A 19,083-nucleotide genomic window follows, 5' to 3' on the forward strand; every position below is an offset into this window, starting at 1 on the left:
AGTGGTGCCTAAGAACTTGGCTCACACCATCATTACTCAGTGCCATGGTCTCACCCACCTAGGTAAACAGCTCTGGAGACCTTACTCAACACGTATGACTATATTGCTACCCTCCCCACTCTCTGTGCTGCAGTGAGCAATCAGTGCCTTACCTGTGTAAAAAGAACCCCTCTCAGGGGCTGAAACCTGCCCCAGGGGTGCAATGGGTGGGCGGCTACCCCTCTGAGGACATTGAGGTGGACTTCACTGAAGTCAGGCCCAGTAAAGGGTACAAATACCTACTGGTCCTTGTATGTACATACTGGGGCTGGGCTGAGGCACTCCCAACCAAGACGGAGACAGCCCGAGAATTAGTGAGAGTCCTGCTTTGTGAAATGGTTCCCCAGTATGGGATTCCACTCACCATACACAGTGACAATGGGCCAGCATTTGTGGCAGAATCATCCAAGCCCTCACCAGCGTGCTCAAGATTAAGTGGAAACTTCACACAGCCTACAGGACTCAAAGTTCAGGAAAAGTGGGGTTCATGAATCGAACTCTGAAGGTTACACTAGCAAAGCTCTGTCAGGAAACCCAGGCTTCCTGGTTAGATATGCTTCCCCTAGCCCTGCTGCGGTCACGGTGTACACCAGGACCCACTGGCTACTCACCCTTTGAATTCCTATTTGGGAGGCCCCCCCACCTCTGGTTACCAAAGTGAGGGGAGACCTCAGACAGCTAGGGGAAACAAGCATGATGTCCCAGCTGCAGGCGTTGGGGAAGGTGGTGTCCCAGGTCAGTCCGTTTGAAATGGAAAGAGCACCTATCTCCCTAGCCAATCCAGTACATCCCTTCCCACCTGGGGACCAGGTCTGGGTGAAAGATTGGAAGAAGGAACCCCTCCAGCCTGTCCGGACAGGGCCCCATACTGTAATCCTTGTCACCCCAACTGCTCTCAAAGTTTCAGGAGTCGTTCTGTAGGTACACTATTCCAGGGCCAAGAGGGCTACCCGGACACATGGCTGGACTGGTGGACTGCACATCAGACCCTCGGCATCCCACGAAAATCGGGCTCCAGGGGTCTGAGTCCTGAGAACTCATCAAGCCCTCCTCTGGTCACACAACCAGAAGCTGACTCCGCAAGGCACGGCCGAAGCTTGGGGAGCCGCCACTGAATCAGCGAATGTGGACTGAAATCTTAGTACTTGGAACTATTCTGACAGCATTAGTTGTTCTACTCTTGTGCTGTCTTCCTTGTCTTCCCTTGAGGGACGTTCCTTGTCCATATCTGGTGTAAAAGGTCACTTCCTGTTTTGCTATTAATAATCTTCTGGGCCCTTGCCTTCGCCCCTTGCCTAATTAACATATTTCGGTGCTCCATTGAAGCCATGGTCATTAGAAAAACAAACGCTCAGTTGCTGGCCCTCAGTGGGTGCAAGCCGCTAAATGCAGGCAGCAGGGTGTAAAGGTGATGCTCCCTAATATCCATAAGAGAGCATCAGAGGGGGGATGAAGTGGAAGTTTTGCCCAGGATTTTGTTAGCACATAGTCCGCAACTTCCCTGTTTTAAAACTGCCCGTTTTTCTGCTAATAACGGCCTTTCTGCTTCTGTACCTCAGCTTATTGCTTACCAGCCAAAAACCTTCAGGAAAAGTGTGCGTCGTCTAAACCTGCCGCGCTGTGTAAAGCTCTGACTTCCTTCCCCTGTGAAAACGTGGACTTTCTCAGCCGGGGCCCAGACTTTTGGGTGTGAACCCTTCTGGGCCCACTGGCATAATAAAGTGTGTTCCTCTGTTCCCCTGAGTGCCGCTTGGGTTTCCTGTCAGGTAAAATTTTCCGTAACAGTATCGATTAAATTTCGGAGAAAAGCCCTGTAACTTCTTCATGCAAAAACAATCAGTGTATGGGCTGGGGCGGTGGCTTATGCCTGTAATCCCCGCACTTTTGGAGAGTAAATCGGGTGGATCACCTGTGGTCTGAAGTTCGAGACCAGCCTGTCCAGTATGGTGAAACGCCCTCTCTAGTAAAAATACAAAAAATTAGCTGGGGGTGGTGGCAGGCACCTGTAATCACAGCTATTTGGGAGACTGAGGCAGGAGAATCACTCTAAGCCAGGAGGCAGAGGTTGCAGTAATCAGAAAACGCCATTGCCCTCCAGCCTGGGTGACAAGAGCAGAAACTCAGTCTCAAAAAGAAAGAACAAAATCAATGGGTACGATTCAGTGTTCATACTAGTTGATGTTTTTAACAGAATCAAGGCACAAAGGTCTTCAAACCATGAGGGAAACGTAAGTAATTGTGCAGAGTGTAGCATTGTGCTTTACATGCCTCTCATGAGAAAATTCCATGTACTGTGCTTATGATACAAGTTGTCACAGTTGAGACCTAGTCGCTGTTAATTTCTTCTGCCTTAAAGTTAAGCGTAGCATCTCACATACACAATCATGATCCAAAGGTTTGTGGGCAATGTTATACTTAAAATGTAGATATACATATACATCTATCATATATACAGTCATATAGACATATATAACATGTAACATATATGAGACATGTGTGTCATAGAGAAAAGACATCCTGGGAAATTACAATGGTGAAACTTTAGGAGTATGCTGATTGTTCAATCCGGTCACCTGAGAAAAACAAAAGAAAAAAAAAGGAGTAGAATGATTGAATTCTTGGTATAAAACTTCATCACAATTGCAGTTTGCCAAGTTTATTTCGGTTCATATGTTCAGTATTTCAAATAAGCTCTTGAACCATTTTGGGTGGAAACCCGATATTAATAACTAGTATATGGTTCTTTGCAGTTTCTTGAAAAAATTATAAGCTAGGCACAAGGTTCATGTTTCCATTTTAAGCACCTTTCTAACAATGAGAAGTTCCTTTTGGAGATGGGTAACTGTCCACAGTTTGTTAACCTGACATCTCTGCTGATTTCGTTTCTGGGAGATTTTCTGTGTTGGCACTCTCCTCTGTTTGCATTAATGAGGTCGTCTGGTAGAGGTGGAATCTAACCACCTGGGAACATAGCTGCAAGTCGACCACTGTCTGATTGACAGAATATAATTTCTCTAAATCCACTCACATATTTCTTATATAGATTTATTTCTGTTCTTTCTTTTTAAAATTTTCACTGAAAACAAATGCAAGTATGCTTGGCATGTGGATTTATATCTAAAAGGAACCTTTATATTACTTCCTATAAGAAGAAAGTAATGAAAAAAGGCAAATACAATAAAAAATTTTGATTACTTTAGGGTAACTGATTTACAAAATTAGATACATGAAATTGTGTTAACCTACCCTATATTTGCCTAACTGACTCAATCTTAGCTGCCGCTTCACTCCCCACTGTTCCCCTTTGGAGTGCATTGCCAAGTCAGGCTGTACTCAAGGGCACTCCGGAATGCACTTACTGATAAGGTCAAGCTGTACCACCTCCACTTAGGAAGATGCCCATGGATGGTATGGAGAGCCCCTAGCCTGGCACCACTTATCTCTTGACTTCTGCTTACTCTGCTTCTGTAAAAATTGCTTCAGCTAGGCTCCCCCTCCCCTCCTCTAAGCAAGGTATAAACAGTAACCAGGCCCCTTCTTTGGCGCAAGAGAATTTTGAGGAGAGAATTTGGAGCATTAGTCGTCTGTCGGTCGCAGGGAATTAAAGGACACTTAATTGGAAACTCAGGGTGTGGTGCTTTCCTTCTAACTTGCTCAGATACAACAAAATGATTCTCAGTGAAACTAAAGAAGTTCTCTGAGAATATAATAAAAAAGCTAAATTCTATTTTTCCAAATACACTTTACAATTTAAAAATAAGCTATTTGACCTGGTGACCAAAAGCCTTTTTTTTTTTTAAGATGGAGTCTCGGCCGGGCGCGATGGCTCAAGCTTGTAATCCCAGCACTTTGGGAGGCCGAGGCGGGTGGATCACGAGGTCGAGAGATCGAGACCATCCTGGTCAACATGGTGAAACCCCGTCTCTACTAAAAATACAAAAAATTAGCTGGGCATGGTGGCACGTGCCTGTAATCCCAGCTACTCAGGAGGCTGAGGCAGGAGAATTGCCTGAACCCAGGAGGCGGAGGTTGCAGTGAGCCGAGATCGCGCCATTGCACTCCAGCCTGGGTAACAAGAGCGAAACTCCGTCTCAAAAAAAAAAAAAAAAAAAAAAGATGGAGTCTCTCAGTGTTACTATCTCGGCTCGCTGCCTCCGGGTTCAAGGGATTCTCCTGCCTCAGCATTCCAAGTAGCTGGGATTATAGGTGGCTGCCACCATGCCCAGCTAATATTTCATATTTTTTTAGTAGAGACGGGGTTTCACTATATTGCCCAAAATGGTCCCAAACTCCTGAGCTCGTGATCTGCCTGCCTCGGCCTTCCAAAGTGCTAGGATTACAGGCGTGAGCCACCGCGCCCAGCCATTTTAGTTACATGGGACCCTCCAGACTGCTGATCCCCCGAACCCGCCCTCCCCTGAGCTGTCTCTCCACCTCTGTGCCCACCCAATCTGTCAGAGTATTCCAGGCAATTTAGCCTGCTAGGGCCTGTAGCCTGCACTCTCCAGACATGCTATTCCAGTTGACAGCTCAATATCTGCGTGCCCAAGCACCCTGAGGCTCCGAGATCCCCAAACAGCCCTGGAAGACAGGCTGATGCACTTACTATAATAGAGGGCCCTCTCTGGTGCCAAAATTCCGCAACCCGTATCGGAAAATAACTCCTCCAAATAGCTCCTCGTCCTCCAAATAGCTGGGAGATGATTCCAGTCAAGTTGCAATAACAGGGATCAGATTTACATTCTTGCTGGAAAGAACCAAAACCTAACAAAAAGATGACACCATACTTTTCAAGACATAGAATATCAGGTCAGGAAGAATCATAACCCCTGAATCACAGGGGGAAAATGAGTCATTGGAGACACGGGGAGGTGAACACCAGGGTTAGCCCCTAACTATGGCTTTGAGTTTCCGGGCCCCAGTGCAGGAAGGCAGAACCCAAGCAGAGCCTGGTGGACTCCCAGCGTTGATGAGGAGTTGATGGACTGGGAGACTGGGGCAGCTAGAGCTGATACGACAGCATACCAAGAAGGCGAGAGGGGTAGTAAGGGGTAACTCCAGAAGGAACGTCTGCAGCATTCAGGTAATGCTCGTGAACATGTGCCCGTATGGAAACTATACAGGACAGAAAAGGCTGCCCAGAATGATCAGAGGTAGCATGAGATTGAATAGTCTAAAGTCACTAGGAAATTGTTTCTCCTTGTGAGAGGAACAGGAATTATGTCACCGAATTTAATACTGTCACAAGAAAGGGATGAAGATCAGGACTGAGGGGCAAAAAGGGTCACCTGGGGTGTTGGCCAGTTAGCTCAGTTGGTTAGAGCGTGGTGCTAATAACGCCAAGGTCGCGGGTTCGATCCCCGTACGGGCCAGTTGTTTTTCCTCAGTGCTTTTTTTACAGTTTTCAGCCAGTGAAGAGCTGAGGGTAAATAATAGTGCTCTGAGATGGTCCAAATTCACTGCTATCATTTCTTAATCCACTTGCAGCCTAACTCCATTCCCAAATCCCCCAGAATTCGACATCTCCTCAGGTAAAGTTCTTATTCTTTTCCTCCACGTGTAAGGGCTGGGGCAGAAGGATGTTCAGGGCAGAGGGCTCAAGACTGGGAGCCCTGCCCAATGAAAGAAAAAAAAAATTAGAAGATTACTGGCTTTTAAAAAGTTATTTAAATAATGCTTACTTGATTTCAAATTGTCTTTCCGAATTACTCCTGAAACCAGCCTTGTTTCTCAAATTGTAAAGAGATGCAAGATAAAGAGAAGAAATATAATTGTTCTTTCAAATTGGAAGCAATATGCAGGATGCATGTATATTAATCACAAGAGGCCAGATTTGACTCCTGTCTAGTTCATCCTTTCCTAAAAACAAAACAAAAAACCAAACCAAACCAAACAAACGAAAAGGCAAGTCTGTGTTCCATATTGAAAGAGATTGCTTCTTTTCAGAGCAATCTTGTCTTTCAGTTAAATCTGAGTCTTCAGAGACACGTGTTCACAATCTCCTGAGAATGTCTTCTCTTTATATTGTATCCCTTGATAATTTGAGAAAGAAGGCTGGTTTCAGGAGTAATTTGGAAGGACAATTTGAAATCAAGCAAGCTTTATTTAAGTAATTTTTTAAAAGCCAGGAATAGTCTAATTTTTTTTTGTCTTTCATTAGGCAGGGCTCCCAATCTTGGACCCCCTGCCCTGAACAGCTTTCTGTCCCCAGCCCTTACACCTGAGGGAAAAGAAGAACTTTACCTGAGGACATGTAGAATTTGGGGGGATTATGGAATGGAGTTAGTTTGCAGGTGGATTAAGAAACGACGGCGGCGAATTTGGACCATCTTTGGGCACCCCCAGCTCTTCACTGGCTGAAAACTGACGAGCTTCTCTAGAACTACCGAGAAAAAGAATCTGGCCCGTACGGGGATCGAACCCGCGACCTTGGCGTTATTAGCACCACGCTCTAACCAACTGAGCTAACCGGCCGATGCCCTCTTCAACCCCCTCCGTTCCGACCCTCATCCCTCTCTTGTGAAAGTAGCGACTTGAGGGCGGGCGCGGCGGGCGGACTCACGCCTGTAACCTCAGCCCTTTGGGAGGCCAAGGCAGGTGGATCATGAGTTCAGGAGACCGAGACCATCCTGGCTAACACGGTGAAATCCCCGTCTCTACTAAAATTACCAAAAAATTAGCCGGGCGTGGTGGTGCGCGCCTGTAGTCCCAACTACGCGGGAGGCTGAGGCAGGAGAACGGCTTGAACCCGGGAGGCGGAGGCTGCAGTGAGCCGAGATAGAGCCGCTGTACTCCAGCCTGGAGACGGAGCGAGACTCCGTCTCTAAAGAAAAAAAGTACTAAATTCAGCGATATCATTTCTGTTTGTCTCACAAGGAGACATAATTCCTTAGTTGCTGTAGACTCTTAATAAAAATGAGAAACGTTCTTCTAAAACATAAACAAAACAAAGAAAAAGCGTTTCGAATGGATTTATTTTGTTTAATTTTTTTAAGCTGTGTTCCTAGCGTTGAAGGAGGACGCTTAAAAATTTCAAACTGCGGCGAATGGCCCAGGAATCCGTGCAAATATTTGCTGCTCTCTGAAGGTCTGGTAATCAGTAGGTGCAGACGGTGAATCAGACCCGGTGAAATGTTAGCGAGTCCTTGTCTTGTAAGAGCCGTTCACTAATACAACCTGGAAACTGGCCCTGAAGGACCTTCCCGACGAGTCTTGATTCTCGCTGGCCCCACAGTCGACATCGTCCGCGTTTCTTCTGCCCGGAGCCTCCATTCTGGAAGTTTTCCTGTTGCGTCAGATTTCCAGGGTGACCGCAAATCAAAGCCCACTTTGAAGACCTTGGTATTGGAGAATTCTGGAAATGTGGCTCTACTCACCAGCCAGGGACGGTGAGACCGGTCTTTCCACCCACTGTCTCCCAAAAATATTACCATTGCTTTTAGTATCTTCTTCGTCATCGTAGAGATTTTGAACGCATAGACAAAGTTAAACAAATGTTTTCTTTTTTCTCTTCACACATAGTGGCATTTTATCCACTTTTTAAATCTCCCCCTTTTTTTTCTTTTTTTCTTTTTTTAGACGGAATTTCGCGCTGTCACCGAGGCTGGAGCGCAGTGGTGCGATCTCGGCTCACTGCAACCTCCACCTCCCAAGTTCAAGCAATTCTCCTGCCTCAGCCTCCCGAGTGGGACTACAGGTGCGTGCCACCACGCTTACCTTTTTTTTTTTTTTATTTTTAGGTTTCACTGTATTACCCAGGATGGTCTCGATCTGCTGACCTCGTGATCCGACTGCCTCATCCTCCCAAAGTACTTGGATTACAGGCAAGAGCCACCACACCCGGCGCCCTGCCTTTTTTTTTTTTTTTTTTTTTTAACTCAGAATGTATTTTTGCAGTTCTTTCATATCAGAACAGAAATGTGTTTTTCATTGTCTGTTAGTATTCAATTATATGAGTATATACCACAGTTTAATGGGCATAGCTTCAACTTTCATCCTCCTATTGCAAATTGTTTCTAAATATGAACATACACGGTATCTGATGTGCGCCATGATACTTTTGCACATGTGAAAAAGCTGCATCAAAGAGTATGTGCATTGGCAATTTTGATGGCCTTTGTCACACTGTGCTTTAGAGGGTTGATCCCAAGATTCTTTTTGCTTGCTTGTTTTAATTTTATTGAGCACAAATAGGATCCTGGGCACATTTCTCCCCCTTCTTCTTCTTCTTCTTGAATTCCCTGCTACAAATCTGAAGCAAAACTAGACAATCAGTATGTATATTGTCCAGCTGGGGCATACTGGATTCTGGAATATTGTTTTTGGGATACAAGTAACAATGTAAAAAGAACGTGGTAGAATCAGGTAGGAGAAGGAATCAGGTGGGAGAAGGAGCCACAGTGGCCTTATTTTGTCACCTCAAAGAGAACAACAAGGGCAGAAACACCCGAGGGAAAGGAGCTAAGACAGTGTGTCTGGAGACCGACTGAGCTGCAGAGTGGTACAGGATGAGAAGCAGGACGTGAAGCCTGAGGAGGAGAGAACATGTATTATTAATACATGCTGCAAAACTCTCTAGTAGATTCCTGTAAGTGAATCAGATTACTTGATGGGAAAGTGGATAGGGCCCTAAAAATAAATTAACAGGTGTTCACTGATCTACATTAAGTCTAAGCTAAGAACCATGATTTCCCAAAACATAAACAAAACAAAGAAAAAGCATTTTTCATGGATTTATTTTATTTTACCTTGTTTTTTAAAGCCGTTTTCCTAGAGTGAAAGAGAATGCTTAAAAATCCCAAACAGTGGCAAATGGCCCAGAATCCATGTAAATATTTGCTGCTTTCTTAATTGATCTACATGAAGTCTAAGCTAAGACCCATGATCACTGTAGACCAAGTTAAGGATTTTTGAATTGGTCCTAACAACAATGGGAATCCGTGCAAGGATTTTAGGCAGAGAAGTCACATGAAGAGATTCACATTTTATTTATTTATTTATTTTTGAGATGGAGTCTGGTTGTGTTGCCCAAGTTGGAGTCAGTGGCCTGATCTCCTCTCACTGCAACCTCCACCTCCCAGGTTGAAGCAATTCTCCTGCCTGAGGCTCCCCAGTAGCTGGGATTACGGGTGTGCACTACCATACCTAGCTAATTTTTTGTGTGTGTTTTTAGTAGAGACAGGGTTTCACCATATTGGCCACACTGGTCTGGAACTCCTGACCTCAAATGATCTGCCCACCTCCGCCTCCCAAAGTGTCAGGATTATAGGTGTGAGCCACCAGCCAGATTCATGTTTTAAAAAGATCTCTTCAATTTTGTGTAGCAACCACACAGGTCCAGTTCTAGACACTAGACAGGCGTCAGGAAACTACAGAAACACATCACTAGTACCACACCAATGAAATATCTGCCCTCATAGAGGATGGAAACAGATATAAATAACAAATATAATAAAATCTGAATTCTAAAATATGTAAAAAGATGTTAAATGTGATTGGTAAATAGAGGCAGGAAGAACTGGAGTGAGGGGAGTAGGTTGGAATGCTAAATAGAGTTGTTAGTGTAGCCTTAATAAGATTGTGACTGGAAGAAAGTGAGCAATCAAGCCATCTGACATGTGAGGTGTTATAGGCAGAGTACATCCACTGTATACCCTCTAGTGGGTATACAGCTAAAGGAAGTGAAATCAGTATGTCGAAGAGAGTATCTGCATACCACCAAGATGCGGATTTTTTTTGTGGGTGGGGGTGGGTGGGACAGAGTCTCTCTCTGTCGCGCAGGCTGTAGTGCAGTGATGCGATCTTGACTCACTGCAACCTCTGCCTCTCAAGTTCAAACGATTCTTGTGCCTCAACCTCCAGAGTAGCTGCGATTACAAGCCTGCACCGATATGCCCTGCTGATTTATTATTATTATTATTTTATTTTTAGTAGAGATGGTTTTTCACCATGTTGCCCAGGCTGGTCTTGAATTTCTGGGCTCAAGTGATCTGCTTGCCTCAGCCTTCCACCGTGCTGGGATTACTCACAGGCATGAGCAACCGTGCCCGGCCAAGACGTGGAATTCTTGTGTCCACCAATGGATGAATGGATAAAGAAATGCGTTTAACCTCTCTGTGCCTTGGAAGTGTCATTTCCAATTTATCATTTGCGTGACCATTTTTATTGGCGTACTTGTGAGCTCATCATTAATTTTTGCAACCTGCTAATCTCCCATTGTTTCAGTTTCATTGTATTTTCTTTCATATTTATATTGTGTGCTGGTGATGTGTTCATGGATTGGTAATGAGTTCTCCATTATTTTTAATTAAATGTCATAAAATACATTTTTCTGTTGAATCACACGTTTTGCTCCTACTGTGAATAAAAAAATAACTCACTAAGAGGAAGAATCTTGGCCAAAATGTGTGATAAATCATGCAGCAGTTAAACAGTAAAGGTGAAAGGAGGCACGAATTTAATAAAGTTACTCCATAAGTCATAATTGACATTAAATGTTGGAATGTAGGAACTGATTAACCATATAAATTTAAAACAGACATGTTATCTCTTGACAAATTGTTTACTATTTTAGCTTTCAAAGTGGGCAAAATCAACACCTCAAAACATAGAAGTGTTTTAAGAGAAGGATAAGAGAGAAAGGGGGAGGGGGGAGAAAGAGAAATGGTAATATGTAGACTTAACAGCACCTTTTGCCTAAATGACTAAATGGCCTAGACCCAATCTGGCAGAGTTCTTTTCCCAGGAGAACTTGGAAAACCTTTCATATTTATGTTTGTAACAACAGAGAAAATGAGAAGACTTTGGCATTTAGAAAATGTAATTTTTTTTTTTTTTTTTTTTTTTTTTTTTTTTTTTTTTTTTTGAGATGGAGTTTTACTCTCCCAGCCCAGGCTGGAGTACAAGCTGGAGTGCAAAGTAATTGAACTTTTGGACCATAAATTTTAAAATCATTATAACTAGGCTTAGACACATCTTTATTAATCAAAACAGGAACCATTACATCAACACGTTTTTGCCAACAAGAAATGTTTGTTTATTTCTGTAGGGTAAAAATCTGTGCTCTAGGCCAGGTGCAGTGGCTCACGCCTGTAATCCCAGCACTGTGGGAGGCCGAGGCAAGTGGATGACCTCACGGTGGTCAGGAGTTCGAGACCAGCCTGACCAAAATGGAGAAACCCCGTCTCCACTAAAAATACAAAATTAGCCTGTCGTCGTGGCGCATGCCTATGATCCCAGCTACTCTAGCGGCTGAGGGAGGAGAATCGCTTGAACCCGGGAGGGGAAGGTTAAGGTGAGTCGAGATCCCGCCATTACACTCCAGCCTGGGTGACAGAGCGAAACTCCATCTCAAAAAAAAAAATAATAATAATAATGCCGGGCACGGTGGCTCAAGCCTGTAATCCCAGCACTTTGGGAGGCCGAGGCGGGTGGATCACGAGGTCGAGAGATCGAGACCATCCTGGTCAACATGGTGAAACCCCGTCTCTACTAAAAATACAAAAAATTAGCTGGGCATGGTGGTGCATGCCTGTAATCCCAGCTACTCAGGAGGCTGAGGCTGGAGAATTGCCTGAACCCAGGAGGCAGAGGTTGCGGTGAGCCGAGATCGTGCCATTGCACTCTAGCCTGGGTAACAACAGCGAAACTCTGTCTCAAAAAATAAATAAATAAATAAATAAATAAATAAAAATAAAAATAAAAATAAAAAATCTGTTCTTAAGGATTGGAGTAAGTCTTGGAAAGCATTTTCTGCATCCCGCTGGTTGTGGAAGCGTTTTCCCTGCAAAAAGTTGTCGAGATGTTTGAAGAACTGGCAGTCGGTTGGTGAGAGGTCAGGTAAATGTGATGGATTGAGGAAAACCTTCGTAGCCCGATTCGTTCAACTTTTGAAGCATTAGTTGTGGGACGTGCAGTCGAGTGTTGCAGTGAAGAACTGGGCCCTTTCGGTTAACCAATGCCGGCTGCAGGCATTGCAGTTTCCGGTGCCTTTCATTGATCGGCTGAGTATCCTTCTCAGCTGTAACGGTTTCGCGGGTCTGCAGAAAGCTGTGGTGAATCAGACCAGCAGCAGACCACGAAATAGTGAATATGACCTCTTTTCTAGTACAAGTTTGGCTTTGGGAAGTGCTTTCGAGCGTCTCTACTAAAAATACAAAATCAGCCCGGCGTGGTGGTGCATGCCGGTAATCCCAGCTCCAAGGGAAGCTGAGGCAGGAGAATCGCTTGAACCTGGGAGGCAGAGGTGGCGGCAAGCCGAAATCGCTCTCCTGCACTCCAGCCTGGTCAACAAGAGCGAAACTCCGTCAAAAAAAAAAAAAAAAAAAAAGTCCTAATTTATTAAATTTGAACCCTTAAATACTCCTCTTTAAATTATGCAATACGTTGGAAAGAATGCATAAAGCTATTCTGCTGCATTCTGCAGTTGGGTGATTGTCTTAAGGGAAAGCACTTGTGTGATTGCTTCTGTTGTGCGCTGAACTAGCCAGCTGCCTTTTGATGGAATGTGATTTTTACTTGAAAGAATGCCTAACAGACAACTATGATCGTTCACATTGAGGTATTTGTCAGACACTGCAAGGTATAATAATGGATATTAATGGTTGTCAGTGTTAAACTTTAAGCTTTCAAGCAAAAATCAGAACTTTGTAAAACTATGTTCCACCGCCATGAGTTTGACATATTCTCATACTTAACGACGTTACTGAGCGTCTCACAGAAACAAAGGCAATAGAACTCACATTTAAATCCAGTCATCTGAATCTTATGCCCCAAACCTTTATTTCACTTCCAGGATTGTCGTGATGAGGAGTGTGTATGCGTGCATTGGCACAAGTGATGGAGAAAGTTCTTGGTACTAGATCAAGCACCTTGCTGTTTGCCTTGATTTGGGGTTCTTGGTCCTGCCTGGAGATGAGGACCCAGATTTCTGGAGAGAGGCCATCCACCGGGGTCTTTAACACCCCACCCACGCAGGACCAGAGACACGTCAGGGTCGTGGTGACGGCAGAACCACCTCGGGGCCAGGCGGCGGGAGGCTGGAAGATCCCTGGTTCCCAGGCCTCTGGGAGGAGCTCCTGCCCGGAATGGCCTCCAGGAGTGAAAAGGAATCCGTCCGCGGCGCGCTGGAGTCAAGTACTTTGAGGCCTGAGGCTGCTCGCAGGTCGCTTCCGTGTTCCGCTTGCCGCAGTCTCAGGCTTGGAGCAGCTTCGATTTTGCCCCCGGCCCTCTTCGAGTAGGAGGAAGAGTGCCCCGCTCGGGGACTTGAGCTTGAAACTCTCGGAGCAGAATCGCCTGGCATCTTTGAGAAGGACTGTTTTCAGGTAAGAGGCAGGGTTTTTTTCCCCGGCCAAATGTTAAGCTTTTCCTTTTCCTACGACCGCGATCCGCAGTGAGGATGGGGGTCGAGGGGAACGGCGGCGGACGTGGTTAGTGAAATAGGAAGAATGTGGGGATTTTTAAAAATGGTTTTTGGTTGTTTCAGGGTTTTTTCTCAAAGAAGTTGAAGAGGGAAAAATCGTTTTGTATACATATATAACTTGTTAAGAGGGAACGCCAAGGTCGTGAATTGGATCTCAGAACGGGCCAGTGTGTGTTCCCCTCCCCCCCCCTTTTTTTTTTTTGACAGAGTTTTGCTCTTGTTGCCCAGGCTTGTCACCGAGGCTGGAGTGCAATGGCGCGATCTCGGCTCACCGCAACCTCCGCCTCCCAAGTTCAAACGATTCTCCTGCCTCAGCCTCTCCAGTAGTTGGGATTACAGGCAAGCGCCACCACGCCCAGCTAATTTTATATTTCTAACAGAGATGGGGTTTTCTCCATGTTGATCATGCTGGTCTTGAACTCCCCACCTCAGGTGATCAGCCCGCCTCGGCCTCCCAAAGTGCTAGGATTACAGGCGTGAGCCACAGCGCCCGGCCTCTAAATTTTTTAAAATAGGCTTTATTTTTATTTTCACGTTAAGGTGTATGGGTGAGCGATTTGAGCAGGCGCTTCACAAGGACAGCCAAATGACCACAGAGCAATCAGTCCAAAAAAAAAAGGATGGGGTGGAGAAAAGATCTAAACAAGGAAACAAAGGAAAGACGAGGTGCGACGCTACCAGGTGTCATCCATCTCTGGGAAACCTTAGTTGTTGTTGTTGTTGTTTTCTTTTACAGAATTATTTTCAGGAACCTTCCACAGGAGATTTGTGCAGGGAGAGGGTGGGTGGAATGTAGTAGGGAAGGGAGATGACTAGGAAAAGTTTCCTGTCTGGAACCGCGGCAGATCTCTGTCTGGAAATGGCTCCACTCTGCTTTCCCTCCCTGCGGGACCTCTGGGACCCTGTTCCTACCACCTGCAGTTCCTCCAGGGACTTGGTCTGCAGCCGGTCTTGCTCTGCGTCTCTCTGCTAAGGTGTTTCCCCAACAGGGCCAACTCTGAGCCTCCTCACCTCTCCAGGAATCCCGGGCGCAGCGCCGGGGTCTGGAGTCCGAACCGCCTTTCCAGGCAGAGGCTTTCCAGGGTAGGGCGGCTTTTCTGTGACAGAGGTTGTCAATTATTCAACACCCGGAGAGCTGCCGCTCCAGCGTGTTTCATTTAGGCATAGAATAGTCCTGCCTGGGTTTTAGGATGAGTTTACTTGGGTGTGTGATTTAGAAATAAGCCTGTGGGACAAACACGAAAGCGGGCATTGGAGCCCTCGCAGGCGGGGTATCTCGATTGGCAGCTGCTGGTGCAGGACATTGCCAAGGACTCAGCCTCCAGCTCAGCTCGAGGTGGTGACGGAGGCGTTCGGGTTGCAAGGAGGGAACCCTACTCCCCCTGGAGTCCGAACGGGCGTTGGATAATCAGCGGGCTTTGGATTTGCCGGGATGTTTGCAGTGAGAAAGGAGAGGAGGAAATGGTTTAATGGTATATCGAGTTACTGGAGTGTATTTGTCATAGATTTTGGTTTTTAAAAAATGAGAAATACGGAATGCAGGAATTTTCTTTCTCTCTCTCTTTTTTCTTTCTTTTCTTCTTTCTTCTTTCTTTCTTTCTTTTTTTTTTTTTTTTTTTTGACAGTTTCGCTCTTGTTGCCCAAGCTGGAGTGCAGTGGTGGGATCTCGGCTCACTGCAACCTCCGCCTCCCAGGTTCAAACGATTCTCCTGCCTCAGCCTCCCTGGTAGCTGGGATTACAGTCAGGGCCACCGCGCCTGGCTAATTTTGTATTTTTAGTGCAGACGGGGTTTCTCCCTGTTGGTTAGGCTGGTCTCTAACTCCCAACCGCAGGTGATCCTCGGCCTCCCAGAGTGCTGGGATTACAGGGGTGAGCCACCGCGCCCAGGCGGAATGCAGGATTTCTGCTCGAGTACAAGGGTAGATAATAAGTGCTACCACCTCCCTAGTCTACCCACACTTCAGTGTCTTAAATCCTAGTGCAACCGCAGAGCGAAGCACTGGTTGGGGAGGGGTGTGGGGGCGGAAAGAGAACAGAATTGGAATTCCAGGTAGGGAAGCCAGATTTGCTGGGCTCTCAACTGAGACCATCGCCTTTGTCTTTGGTGGGCTGAGGGTATACACATGATCTGAATTCCTCTGAGTATTCCCAAATTGTTGGAGAAAAAATTTAGCTGGTTTTAACTTAGAGATTAGGTCACCTTCGATCTCACATTCTGTGTACTTTGAGAGGACAGAAGGATAAAGGGCAGAAACCGGCATTTAAAAAGCGCTGATGATCACTTACACATTTTATAGCTATTTAATCATGGCATCCTCAATATTGTGACTTGAAATCCTCTCCATGGCTGACTCCCATGTGCTCAGCTTTATTTCATAGCCCACCACCCCTGTCCCTCCAATCACACTGTCCCACTTGCAACTCACTTGGTACATATGATTTCTTTTACCTTTAACACTCTTCTAAACCTGGTTAACATCTCCCCAACCTTTAAACTTGAGCAGCATCATTATTTTCTCAGAGAAATCTTCCCTTAAACTTTCTAAATTAATCTTCATATTTCCCTTAGCACTATATGTCTCTCTTTCTCACACATACTGCATTTGCCTGGTTTTGTTTACTAATAAAATCCTGTTGTCCATTGCAATTTTCATATACACAACAGGCACACAATAAATATTAGCTGAATAATATGTGAACCCATAGCTTTCTACAAAGTAAATGTTAATCTTATTTTGAGACAAAGAACTGAAGTTAATAGTTAGTTGTCCAAATTGCAGAATTAGTAAAAATGTTATTTCCTATTTTTCTAGGATTTGGGACTCAATTGCAGAAACGGTGTAATCAATAGGGAAAGAGGAATTGAATTCTTCCCTTTAAAGACAATAGATAATAACAATGACCATCATGGTCAGGATCTTGAAGGAAAAAATGTGTAGACTGGTGTCTTTGAACAGAAATTTCACAATCATCACAGACACTAACTCAGCAAATTGAATGTTGTGTAGAGAGGTATCTGATAGACAATTAGAACCTTTCCAATTTCCTGATAGTCCTCTGCCATTCCCAAATTCTGTAAACATGCTTACCCTGGTGATAAATTCAGAACAATATAAAGCCCTCTAGACAGGAAACGCAGACATCTGGTCATCCGGATAGGAGATACGTTCACTCTGAGCCTCAACTTAAGGTCGCAATGTTCTGGCCACCACAAGCCTTCCTTTTACACTCTATATAATCTTGGCTACTACATTATCTATTCACATTTTTTCCCCCATAAACATCAACAACAACGAAATCACACTCTTCTGAATTCCTGCCTCTCCCCGGTGAGAAGGAGGGGGAAACAAAACAAAACAAAACAAAACAAACAAACAAACAAAAAAACCAGAAAAGTCTCACTGTTCACAGTAACGAACCTCGCATCTCAGGGGGAAATTTCCTTAAATTCTCCAGTCACAATTAAAAAAGAAAGAAAGAAGAAACAAAGAAAGAAAAAGTTTTAATGGAGGACTTTTTTCCAAGAAAAGCATGGTAATCTTGATAATTTACTGAAAGAAAAGGCCAATCAACTCGGTAGTACCAAAGCTGAAACAGAATTTAGTTCTCCTTTAATGAAGGAAGCTCACAAAGCACGTAGGTTTCCGTAGTGTAGTGGTTATCACGTTCGCCTTACACGCGAAAGGTCCTCGGCTCGAAACCGAGCGGAAACAGTGTTCAATTTTTTTCAGGGTGTTTCTATTTTTCAGGATTCCCTTAGCTGACCTTGTGAGTGGGTGTCTTTACAATGGCACCATTGCACTCTCTCGAGCTCTCTCAGCTTTCGAAAAGAGAATATGGTTCCTTAGGTATTGCCCTCGGCTTGTGGCCAGCAGTGTCGTAAATAGGAGGAGGTGGTTTGCCTTTAAAGGGGGTGAGACTGCGGCTGGAGGGGTCTCTGCTCTCTTCCTAACGCGAACTGCCGCCTGCTGGCTTTACTCAAAGAGAGGCTCTTGGGGATTTCTGCAAGTGAAAGTCTCCACTTCTAGACCACTTAGGTGAACTTTACCAGTCACCGGCAATTTATTTACTGTCAGACAATATTTTCAAACATCACATGACTTTTGGGAGAGAAGAGAAGAGAGAATGGAGAGAGAATATATATAAGACTGCAGGAAAATCTTAATGAGGTCAGAGGACACTGCGTGGCCCGCTTCTCGACGATCCTTTCCCTTGCTGGGCTCACCTTCTGATCACCACAAGACCTCAGGAATTAGGGTATAAAAGTGGATAAAATCCCTCTATTCATGAAGAGAAAAAAGAAAACACGTGTGTAACTTTGTCTATGTATTCAAAATCTCTGGAACAATAAACAAGACGTTAAAAACAATGGTAATGTTTTTGGGAAACAGTGAGTGGGTGGACAATGACTGGGTTTAACAGACCCTGGCATGGTGAGTGGAACCATATTTCTAGAATTCTCCAATACAAAGGTCTTGCAAGCGACCTTTGATCTGAGATCACTTTGGGAATCTGAGGGAACACGTAGGAAGACTCCCAAATTGAGGATCTGGACATAATTAACCTGGGATGATCTCGATTGTGGGACCATGGAGAATCAGACTCGTCGGGAATATCCTTCAGGCACTAATTTGTTTGTTGTGTTAGTAAGCAGCTCTTAGGAAGCAAAGACTAAATATTTCACCGAATCTGGTTTACTGTCTGCATGTACTGACCAGACGTTCTGAAAGCAGCAAGTATTTCCACGAATTCCTGGGCCCTTAGCCAGTTTGACATGTTTAAGCGTCCTCTTTCAAGTCTACGAATACAGCCTAAAACAATGTTCTTTCTTTGATTTGTTTCGCGTTAAGAGGAAATTTCTCATTGTATAAAGACTCTAAAGCAGCTAAGAAATTGTTCTTCCCTGTAAGACAAGATTTAAGGTGCTGAATTAAACAGTCCCAGAGAAGGGGTGGAGTTGGGGATGAGATGAATAACAAAGCAGCACTAATGCAGGTGGCCGGTTAGCTCCGTTGATTAGAGTGTGGTGGCAATAATGTGAAGGTCCTGGGTTTGATCCCTGGGAGGGCTATTTGTTGTTTGTCTTTCTCCTGAGAAATTTGTTTTTTAGTAAAGAGCCGAAGATATGTAACAATGCTGTAAGATGAGCCAAATTCACTGACCTCATTTCTTTCTTTCTTTCTTTTCTTTTTCTTTTTTTTTTTTTGAGACGGAGTTTCGCTCTTGTTACCCAGGCTGGAGTGCAATGGCACCATCTCGGCTCACGGCAACCTCCGCCTCCTGGGCTCAGGCAATTCTCCTGCCTCAGCCTCCTGAGTAGCTGGGATTACAGGCACGCGCCACCACGCCCAGGTAGTTTTTTGTATTTTTAGTAGAGACGGGGTTTCACCATGTTGACCAGGATGGTCTCAATCTCTCGACCTCGTGATCCACCCGCCTCGGCCTCCCAAAGTGCTGGGATTACAGGCTTGAGCCACCGCGCCCGGCCGACCTCATTTCTTAACTAACCTGGAATCTTTGTTTCTGACTCATCTAGAATGCTACATTTCTCCAGGTAATGTTCTTACTATTTCCTCCAGGAGTAAGGGCTGGAAACAGAAAGGTGTTCAGAGCAGAGATCCCC

The 19,083-nt window shown here is 44.9% G+C and overlaps 1 protein-coding gene and 3 non-coding genes across 7 annotated transcripts in view; 3 read left to right on the forward strand and 1 right to left on the reverse strand.

Annotated features, from left to right (window-relative positions):
• Positions 1 to 19,083, forward strand: part of ZNF391 (zinc finger protein 391) — an 80,209-nt gene that overhangs the window by 3,556 nt on the left and 57,570 nt on the right. For 2 of the 4 annotated variants that reach the window (XM_003944807.3, XM_074398565.1), the window contains exons 2-3: positions 7,779 to 7,862; positions 12,833 to 13,361. The gene's annotated coding sequence lies outside the window, so the exon portion shown is untranslated. Of the gene's footprint in view, positions 1 to 6,499; positions 7,736 to 7,778; positions 7,863 to 9,786; positions 11,333 to 12,832; positions 13,362 to 19,083 lie in introns of those variants that run through there. The other 2 variants (XM_074398564.1, XM_074398563.1) reach the window with 2 other exon arrangements.
• Positions 5,338 to 5,411, forward strand: TRNAI-AAU (transfer RNA isoleucine (anticodon AAU)). The gene has a single exon. It is a non-coding gene; the product is annotated as a tRNA-Ile (tRNA).
• Positions 6,440 to 6,513, reverse strand: TRNAI-AAU (transfer RNA isoleucine (anticodon AAU)). Its single transcript has one exon. It is a non-coding gene; the product is annotated as a tRNA-Ile (tRNA).
• TRNAV-UAC (transfer RNA valine (anticodon UAC)) lies at positions 17,101 to 17,173 on the forward strand. Its single transcript has one exon. It is a non-coding gene; the product is annotated as a tRNA-Val (tRNA).

The sequence above is a fragment of the Saimiri boliviensis genome, chromosome 4 (genome assembly GCF_048565385.1).
Source record: "Saimiri boliviensis isolate mSaiBol1 chromosome 4, mSaiBol1.pri, whole genome shotgun sequence".
Taxonomy (NCBI): Eukaryota; Metazoa; Chordata; class Mammalia; order Primates; family Cebidae; genus Saimiri; species Saimiri boliviensis.